This window comes from Apodemus sylvaticus, chromosome 1, assembly GCF_947179515.1.
Source record: "Apodemus sylvaticus chromosome 1, mApoSyl1.1, whole genome shotgun sequence".
Taxonomy (NCBI): Eukaryota; Metazoa; Chordata; class Mammalia; order Rodentia; family Muridae; genus Apodemus; species Apodemus sylvaticus.
The window spans coordinates 126,738,599-126,749,370 of NC_067472.1; the positions used below are offsets into that span (position 1 = coordinate 126,738,599).

The 10,772-nt window shown below is 47.2% G+C and overlaps 1 non-coding gene across 1 annotated transcript; it reads left to right on the forward strand.

Annotated features, from left to right (window-relative positions):
• The first annotated feature begins 9,010 nt into the window (after positions 1-9,010).
• On the forward strand, positions 9,011-9,117 carry LOC127676532 (U6 spliceosomal RNA). The gene has a single exon (XR_007976005.1). It is a non-coding gene; the product is annotated as a U6 spliceosomal RNA (small nuclear RNA).
• Positions 9,118-10,772: the final 1,655 nt, after the last annotated feature.

Consider the following 10,772-nt stretch of genomic DNA (forward strand, 5'->3'; position numbering starts at 1 on the left):
CCGAGGCGCCGAAGCTCCCGCCCCCTCATTCTGATAGGCTGTATGCGGGAGGCTGTCCGGGGTTGGTTAAATGAAAGCCAATGAAAAGTCTTTCCGGGGAGGCGGGACAAGGTCTCCTTTTTCACAAGACCGGCGAACCTTGAACTCACTGAGCAAACAAGATTAGCCTTGAGCTTTGAAGAGATCGCCCTGCTTTAGTCTCCCGAGTGTTGGCATTAAAGGCATACAACCCCCATGCTCGGCAAAGATTTTATTTTTAAGCCCATGTATATATGGGCAGGACGACATCGTACAGGTGCCAGAAGAGGGCGTCATATCCCCTAGAACTAGATATGTTATGGGGCTGTTAACAGCCTAATGTACTCTCTAAAAGTAGTGATTCTTAAGTGCTGAGCCATCTCTCCAACATTAAAGTGAGAATTTCCTTAGTTCTCAACATTAAAGTCAGAATTTCCTTAGTTCTCAACATTAAAGTCAGAATTTCCCTCAACAAGATCCTATTAAGCATGTGGCTCATGAAACAAACATACTGGTAAGATCAAACTTTTATTTGAATTGTACTTATTGAGGGCTTTGGGGTGTCAAGAACTGGGTCACAGACGCATTTATTTTTGCCAATATAGTAAACTTACTGAGTGTCTGCTGTGTTGTTGGTATATTGAGATGGGAGGGGGGAAATGCCTAAATATTTCTGCTTTCCAAACATCCTGGCTGACAACTCAACATACTTAATACAACCTATCCCAGCATCATCCTGACAGCAAGAAACTGAGACCTAGAGAGGGAACTCATGTGCAGTACATATACACTGAAGCTAAGCATGATCGCCCTACTACTGAGAACATGCCGCTGGGGTATTATAACAAGCCTATAGAAAGTGCTTTTGCTAAAAAGCATTTCCTCGCATGGGCCGGAAAGATGCCTGTCCTAAACCTGCAGTCCTCTTAGCTTACAACAACAGACAGATCCATAAAAACCCTTATGATATAAGCCACTGAACCTTGAAGAATAGATCACACCTGCAGAGGCGATTTTCTATGCTAAAAAGCTTGCCCTTGAAAGCCAGCAACTATTCCTGGAGTTGACATAACCTGTAGGGAAGGACCTTGAGATCAGGGTCAACTAAACCACACCTTGGTCAAGACTGCCTGAATATGCATATCTCCTTTTAAAAACAATTTATTCCTGTGGTAGGGTCTTTGTCCTTTCTGGCTCTATTTGTACTTTTTCACTGGGATGCCAAGTTTTGTCCTTCCTTCAGATTAAAACTGGAATCTTTGTCCTCCTTGTATTTGATCTGTTGGCCTTCCTTCACCACACCCTCAGCCGTCCTAGTCCTTCAGTTTGCTAACCACATTCTTCAAAATAAATCTCTCCATTATGTAAGCATCCTGTTTAGTTTATTTCATCTAAAGAACCTTGATGTTAATACAGTATGTGTGCTTGTGTGTGTGTGTGCACATGTGTTCATGCATGTAGGGAAGAGGTATACATGTAGGATGGGATGATAGTTTATATTTTTAACATTTATAAATATATCATGGGCATACCCACATTAAAGAAATGTAATCATGTGGCTGACTTGGTGATAAAGACATGCTTAGCATGGACCCCTGGTTTCAGTCTCTCAAAGCAATATTTTTAATATGTTTTTAATATTTGCAAATATTGAGTTGACTATATCAGAATTACCTAGTGGATCTCATATTGATAAAAATAGATTACATTTTAGTTTCTTCCCATCTAAACAATACTGTATGGGGCTGAAGGTAGCTCAGTGGTATAACATGCTAAATATACTTCAGGCCTTAGGTCAACCCCTCCCCAACCTTCCCACACCCCCATCTCTGTCCCACACCAAAACCCCAAGCCACAACAATGTAATGTAGGAAACATCTTGTACATCCTTCTGTATGTGTTTTTATTTTTTAACTTTTCATTTTGTTGTATTTGACGTGGAGTCTTTCTATGTAGCCCTGACTGGCCTTGAACTCCAGTGGTCGCCCTGCCTCTGTCTCCCAAGTGTCCAGATTACAAGTGGCATGAGTCAGCAAGTTCAGATAATTTTTTTTCAAATATTTTTGCATATACTGATGGTATTTTAAAACAGCCCAAACAATAAAAACGAAATCCCCGGATCAAATAACCACACACAGACTTTCAAAGGAAATCATTTTTCCTGAGTCCCAAACTCTAACGCCGCTCAGCAAACTTTGGTGATGTCACAATGGCGGGTGCTGAACATGGGGGCACCGCTCAGCGTTTTGCCCTCTGCCTACCACTTCCATGCTTATGCATGTGACAGATTTGGACAAAGATACAGCTTTACATCATCTTTCACGGCACAAGAATCCTTTGTCTGTGTCCTGTCCTTTTTCATCACCTAATATTACTCAAGGGTAATTGTTGAGAGCCTGATTCACATTTCTTGGGCCTCTCAAATGATTGGGGGAAAAGTTTAAGAACTGAGTAATTTTTTAAAGGGGAGGGGGTCCTATCTGGGATAGAGGCTAGTAGGACAGTTTCTCTGGAGGAAGTTGTCAGATTGGAGAAAGTAGACCATGCCTTCTCCACCCCATGCCCCCACCACCCCATGCCCCACTACCCCATGCCCCCTCCACCCCATGCCCCACTACCCCATGCCCCACTACCCCATGCCCCCTCCACCCCATGCCCCCACTACCCCATGCCCCCACCACCCCATGCCCCCACAACCCCATGCCCCACTACCCCATGCCCCCACTACCCTATGCCCCCACTACCCCATACCCCCACTACCCCATGCCCCCACCACCCCATGCCCCACTACCCCATACCCCCACTACCCCATACCCCCACCACCCCAGACCCCCACCACCCCATGCCCCCACTACCCCATGCCCCACTACCCCATGCCCCACTACCCCATGCCCCACTACCCCATGCCCCCACCACCCCATGCCCCCACTACCCCATGCCCCCACTACCCCATTCCCCCTCCACCCCATGCCCCCACTACCCCATGCCCCCACTACCCCATTCCCCCTCCACCCCATGCCCCCACTACCCCATGCCCAGGGATGGGTCTTCAAAAGGACCCTGAAGAGAGCTAGCTGTGTTTGCTGCTGTTGGGAGTGATAGCTCAAGATGAGATGGTGGGCTGTTTCTGTGGAGGTCAGAAGACTCATGGAAGCCATTTGCATCGTAGAGTTTGCCAGGAGCAGAGATGAGGCCTACGGAGGAGACATCGGGGAGTGTCCCTGTTCACCTTCCAAACAAAGCTCCCTTCACAAAGGAAAAGGACCCACTTACCAGGTCACAATTGGTGGTGGAACAGCAGACAACTTTGGGGAGGAATATCACCTTCTCTGCTGCTCTTACGTTAGCCCACTGCTCTCAGAGGAGTGTGTAGAGGGAAACCCTACCATGCTCCTCCTCCCGAGACAGGCATCCTGCTGAAGAGGACCACGCTACAGAAGAGAGAAACAGTGATGCTCGCTCCATAAACCTTTGAATGAATCTATAGAACCAGATGTTCAATTGCTGACATCGAGAGACCTAAAACCGTGTTACCTAAGAAGGGGCAGAAATCACAGGCTCTGCTGAATCTTCATTCAGAGAGAGGGGAATGGTTCCCACACTGCAAAGGATGATGGAAGAGAAAACATATTGCTTTTGCATTGCCTCCAGAGCTGTTTGCTCAAAACACTTTGAGAAAACCGAGGTGGAAGGCACAAGGCCCAGGACTGTCAGCATCTCCATCCTGGCCTGGCCGTGACAGCCCTTTAAGTGTGGCCAGCATCTGAGTCTTGGGTCTCAGCCCCCACAGTAAATGAAGCACTTCAGAGCACAGCATGTGCCCCCACCCCCCAACCCCCATCCCCCACCCTCCCCACCCCCGGTGACACTTGAGTGGTAAGAAGTATCGAGGCTGCTGTGGCAGGCCTATATTTGGGCTGTCACTCATGGCAAGCCTGATGCTATTTGTGGTGGACGCTAGCTCAAATTACCATCCAGCTTTGGCACCCCACTTCCCAGGGTGGACTAGGCAGAGCCAGCTTGTAGAGCACGCAGAGGTCACCGGGAAGGGGAGCTGGCCAGACAGAAATCCAGTTTTCCAGCAGAAACCTAGGACCTTGGAGTTAAAAGACGAATTTATGGGCCTTTAAATGAGCAGGCAAGTGTGGGGATAATTGTGTTATGGTAGTGCGAACTGTATTATCTCACCATAATAACACAGCCACTATGTTAATGGGCCATCTTTCCTTTAGCTGGGAGGAGCTATCATAGGACAGTACAAATGTGAATTATACTTGGTTGGGTCAATGTTTGCTATGCCTGATTGAACTTGCAAGAATTCATTTTGCCTGAAGATGGTACCAGGCATGAAAAGCCCCCTAAAGCTGGCAGGGGTTGGCAGTTCTTGATCTGGGTTTCTCGGGTGTTTTTAGCACAGGGCCTGTTTGCTAGGATGGTTTGATGCTCTATTATCTGGCTATGGTATCGTGTTGAGAAGTAAATTCTTTTACTTTTTTTTGTTGTTGTTGTTGTTTTTGTTTTTGTTTTTGAGACAGGGTTTTCTCTGTATAGCCCTGGCTGTCCTGGAACTCACTCTGTAGACCAGGTTGGCCTTGAACTCAGAAATCCGCCTGCCTCTGCCTCCCAAGTGCTGGGATTAAAGGCGTGTGCCACCACGCCCGGCATTCTTTTACATTTTAATCTGCCAATGCATTCTGAAAACTCTCATTTCTACTCTTTGATTCGAACACTGAAAAATCGATGTTTTCTTGCTGATTTCCATGTGTGTGCTACAGGCAGCCTCCTCTTAAAGACAGCCTTGGGAGTCTGCACTGTGCCTGGAAAACTGGTCAGAACCATTTTTTACCGTACTATACAGCTAACACCTAAAAGGAATTTTTCTTTAGCTGTACTTCAGGCATGAGCATTTATAATTATACACCAAACAAAATGATGTCTCTGCCACCGTGGTCTCACCTCTAGGAAATTATTTTCAACAAATTCTCAGATGTGCCAAGGGTCCCTAGAAGGAGAAGAAAAAGGTTTTCCAATTAAATCAAAAAGACACATCTTACACATGGGACTTAGGGAAATAGCTCCTTTTTTATTTATTTTCGATTCTGTGTATATTGTTGTGTGTGCATGAACTACATGTTTTATGAGGACAGGTCTGCATGGAGGCCAGAGGTGTCAGAGCCTGGGCAAGCTGGAATTACAGGCAGTTGAGGGCAGCCCAGTGTGTGTGCTCAGACTCACACTGGGGCCTCAGCAAGGGCAGTGAGCAGGAGTGACAGCTGAGCTGGCACTTGGGACTGCGCTGTGGCGGAGAGGAGGGGTCTCCGACAGTTTGCAGTACAGGCTGTGCTTTGTAACTCTCCTAAACCTTCATTTCCCACTTCATAAAATCAGTTTGTCATCGGTATCCCCCCTCCCCCATCCTGTCCCGTCCTGCTCTGATCCCATTAAGAAACTGAAGAGCGTGGGAGCTGAGGGGAGCTGTGTGCTGGGGCCTGTGCCATAGGGGCCCGGCTTTGCTGCTGCTGAGCGGGCAGCCCAGATGGCAGTCACACTCAGAGCAGACGCTGGCAGGGAAGGCTGGGCTCTTGTCAGCACGCAGTAAAGGATTGCCAGTCTACTGGCTGGTATCTTCCCCAAGGCTCAGTTTGGTACTTTGAGCTCCAGCTTCTGTCTGTCTGTCTATGTTTCTCTCTCTCTCTCTCTCTCTCTCTCTCTCTCTCTCTCTCTCTCTTTCTCTCTCTCTCTCTGTGTGTGTGTGTGTGTGTGTGTGTGTGTGAGACACACACACACAGAGAGAGAGAGAGAAGGGGTGTGTGCAAGTTTAATTTTTAGAGAGCCTATCCTCTGTGCATAGGAAGCCTGAGGTAGGTGAGATCTCAGTTCTCACTGGACTCGTGACTAACTGTCAGCACAGAGAAATCCTTGACAAACTGATCATAAAGAAGCCCTTGTTCCAACACTAAAAACAACAACAACAAAAACAAAACAAAAAAACCCCTCAGTTTTGACATATTAAAATCCAGGAATTGCATCTATTTATTTTATTTTCAGAGGGCTCTTCAGCCCTAGCCACCACATCTCTGTCTAGGCCACTGGGTTGGTTTGTGTGGGGCACTACGATCTCCTTGGGCAGTGTCTCTGGCTGAGTGTGAGGTGCTTGGTCCTCTGCCTTGCTCCTTCCCTGTCACCAGCTGCTCCCCTGGGTCAGGTGTTCCCAGAGCAGCCAGTTCCACACTGTGATGGCCACTGTAGTCTTTCAGTCCCCATCTCTGGTCCTCACCCTTCACCGGTGTCCAGGTAGGAGGCTTCTAAACTGGCCCAGGCAGAAGATGCTGGCCCAAATAATGATAATACCAGTAACAACAAGAGCAGGAATGAAAGCACTGGGTGTTTATTGACAGCTTAATTTGAGCCATGTAATATATAGAACAGTTCATTGCATCAAAATGCCAACCTTATGAAACATATGCTAATAAGACTGTTTTATTGTCCATGAAAGTGAGGTCTAGAGAGGTGGGTTAGCAATGTCACCCTGTTAGGGTGTCTCAGAATCAACATGTAAAGCAAGGCTATCTAAATCCAGAGGGCAATGGCCTTGGGGAGGGGAGGTGTGTGTGTGTGTGTGTGTGTGTGTGTGTGTGTGTGTGTATGTGCTAGGGTATTTACAGATTCTATGCCCAGAGCCATTGTTCATGTTAACTTGCCACTCCCAACACTGGATGATACCGACGAGTTCATCTCTGGTCTGGGGTCTGGAGAGGGCAAATGTCACAGTATTAATGAAGGGTAGAGCGGCTGGTCTTCATGAAGGATGCAGCAGGCACGGGCTGGGTCGGAGAGGTGGGTGACTTAGGGGCAGCAGAGGGGAAGTGGCAAGCTGCTAACAGGAAGAACCTGGGTGAGATTTAACTAGGAGACACTGAGCGGGGTCTGTTGAAGGGGCGCAGAAGTCCACTAGCAAAGGGATGTGTGTGTGTCATCACTCTGAGTGTGGAAAGCTAGGGAATGCGGATCGCACCAGGAATCCAAAAGAGCTGAGCCTGGCCAGCGACGGAGCCATCAGAATTCAAGATGGCGGACTATGCTTCGGAATGCCTGTGCCAGGCAGAGCCATGGGGCCCACAGCAGAAGACTGGACAATAGGCAGTGTCAAGGGATATTTCTGCCTGCAGAACAGGTGTGATATTGGAACCTCATGGAGAAACCGTGATTTTAGTCTATGGGACCAGAGGCTGGGCGTAAGGAGAGAACGAGGAAAGAACGACAGAGTGACGGTAGCGTGACTGAGGAGTCATGCCCCAGTCCCAGATGGGGTGATCATCCCTTATTTGACTGTCTGGGGTATCCACAAAACCACCCGTGTCTCACTCCTGTGTCTAGCACCTGGTTGTGTCCTGTTCTCTGGAGTCCGCACTTTGCCATCCCCAGGAACAGTCAAAGCTCAGACGAATGAGTGGAAAGCTATAGCCCAGACTCACAGTGAGGTCAGCGGGGCTGGCAAGGAACCAGGTTTCCTCCCGATGGTAACTCTGAGAATGCAGACTTGCTGGTCATTTCACGTTGTCCAAAGCCTGGAGTGCCAGGACTTCTGATCCTCTGGATGACCTCAGGGCTTGCCTCATCCTGGAAGCTGAGGCAGCAGGCAGGGGCCCAGGTGGGGATGAAGGCAGGATAATGCTGAATGAAGCCCAGGCTTGCTGCTGCTTCCGCTACTGCCACTGTGGCTGCTGCTGCTGCTGCTGCTGCCGCCGCCGCCGCCGCCGCCACCGCCGCAGCCCACTGCCACCTTCTGAGATTCGGCTCCTGGGGAAGCTGTGTGCTCATCCTCTCGGGTGTCATTTCCAGTCTACTGACCCTCTTCTTCATTCTCGCCCTCGTCCCCCATGATGCCAAAGCAGAACTTGCAGCAGGTATTAGCAGTAAGACCTCATTTTCATATAGTGGGAATGCCTGACTAGCAGGGCATTCAGACATTCAGGATTGAGAAAACAGAACTCACAGCCTCTTAGAAATGATTGAGATGTTATATTGAGAATCATCCACTAAATAAGGAATGAACTGATCCAGGCTGGTCATGATGAGAGGGACCTTAGTTGAATTTCCACAGCTAGGAGGCACTTTGGGCCTTGGGAACCACTGAGGGGAAAAATAGACTGCAGTGTGACAGCAACCTGAAGGCGCTGTAGATCTTTAAAAATGTGTTATGTAAAAGCGTGTTAGAAATGTCATTCGTTGGTCATCTATGTATTTCTCTACAAAAAAATAAGCATGCAGGACTTGGAGGTGGGGAAGGGACAGAGACAGGTAGCTATTTTAAAATTTTTCTTATAAGTCTCTAGTAAGCTCCCTTTTCTACCAAGTGGAGATACCAACATAATTTTTAGTTGAATGTAAACAAAGCAGCATTTAGGCATTACAATTTTTGGCAAATAATTTAAAAGTGAAACGGAAATATATGTGTAGGGTATATGTGTATGTGTGTGAATGTATGTGTATATGTGTGTGTATGTTTGTGTATATGTATGTATAGGTGTGTGTTTGTATGTGTGTATGTGTGTCTATATGTGTATGTATGTCTATGTATGTATGTGTGTATGTGTGTGTTTATATGAGTAAGTGTATGTGTGTTTGTGTATATGTGTATGTACGTGTGTGTTTATATGAGTAAACATATGTGTGTGCATGTGAGCCCAGATGTTGATGTTGGGTTCCTTCACTAATCACTCTCCCAGTATTTTTGAGACAGAGAGACTGTCACTGAACCCAGAGCTCATCTATTGGATTAATCAATAAACTGCAGGGGTCAGCCTGTCTCTGTCACTTCCTCACCTCCCAGTGTTGAGTTACAGACACATGCAGCCTGGGCTTCTATAGCAGGCTCTCTACTGACTGGGCCACCTCTCCAGCCCCAAAATGCATCTTTTAGTGAGGTGGACAGGACTTTGTTTATTTAAAAACAAAAGGCTCAACCCAGGTTTGAAAATTACACCATCTGGTGCTCACTTGAGCAGCACATATACTAAAATTGGAACGATACAGAGAAGATTAGCATGGCCCCTGCGCAAGGATGACACGCAAATTCGTGGATCGTTCCATATTTTTTTACCAACCAGACAGACTCCCCAGAGCTCCCAGGGACTAAACCACCAACCAAAGAGTACACATGGAGGGTCCTATGGCTCCAGCTGCATATGTAGCAGAGGATGGCCTTTTCAGATATCAGCGAGAGGAGAAGCCCTTGGTCCTGTGAAGGCTCGATGCCCCAGTGTAGGGGAATGCCAGGTCAGGAAAGTGATGGGGGGTGGGGGGTGAGGGGGGGGATTTGGTAAGCAGGGGTAAGGGGGGATAGGATAGGGGTTTTCGGAGGGGTAACAAGGAAAGGGGATACCAGCTGAAATGTAAAGCAAATATCTAATAAAATAAAAATAAATGTCTTTAATAATTGAGGTAAAATGAACTATTTAAGAACATAATGTGCAGGGCAGTGGTGGCGCACACCTTTAATCCCAGCACTTGGGAGACAGAGGCAGGAGGATTTCTGAGTTTGAGGCCAGTCTGGTCTACAGAGTGAGTTCCAGGACAGCCAGGGCTACACAGAGAAACCCTGTCTTGGAAAACCAAATTACCAAAAAAACCACACACACACAAAAAAAAACAGCGACAAAAAAAATGTAAAAAAACATAATGTAAAAAAGTTTCAAAATGCATAAATATTTGAATAATAGCATATCTGCTTTAAGAATAAATTCATTTTCTTAATAAAGAAAAGTACACACCATCTAGAACGCAGCAGGAATGGGAGCGTTTGTATGTAGTTTCTCCGTTTGTCCCTGCAAACAGCGCTCGTGCTCGCCCATGCAGGCAGACGGGGATGGAGGCAGTTTATAACGCTGTCATCCCATCCTCCCCGCTCCTCCTGAAAGGTACGCTAAAATTATATAATGACCTATCGTGAACATTTATTTTAAATAATGAATCAGCTGACAACTTGATTAGATCCTCTTGCAATTTTGTTGGACGCAAAGAGCTGGAAAGCACTTACCTTGGAAAGACTTTTTCTTCCTTCTTCATTAATGTCACTCCCTCTCAGCGCTGATGCCAGTCCTCCAGACTGCCCTTCCATCCAGCCCCGGGAGGCTTTATTAAATTCCCAAGCAGTGAGATCTTACTGTGCAGTGTAATGTGAACAGGAGGTATTGTTTTTGCTTTTATGATAAGAGAAGGGCTATTGAGAAGAGAGAACCTCAGAGGCTGGCTTGTTCCCAGGCAAAGCAGCTCTGGGAAAGGCCAAATACAAACCCCAGTATCTAACCACTGACAGCTCTTCACAATATCAGTGCCTGAGTTCCCCATGGAAAGCCCCGTGTACACGTGCCACGGTGTGGAAATCGACGCCATCAATGCCTCCATTGAAGGAGCCTGACTATGAACAAAAGGAAGAGAGATGGCAGCAGGGGGGAAAGAGGGTTAAATTTAGGCTGGCGTCATTCATACTGTTATTTCATAACAAATTATCCCACAGCTTTGATAACCTAAAATAATCAACATTTATTATCTTGCACGGTTTGTGAGGGCTGTGAACGGAGAAGAGTCATGGGGTGACCCTAGTTAGGGGTGATGCTCCCAGTGCACCTTTCTGCAGCACTGTCTCCCCAGACAGCCTTAGGTCACCAGGGTCTCCGTGTGTTCTGTTGAGCAGTTGTGAGTCAGCGCTGCGACCATTCACTTCTTGACTAAGATCTGAACCTACGTATCCC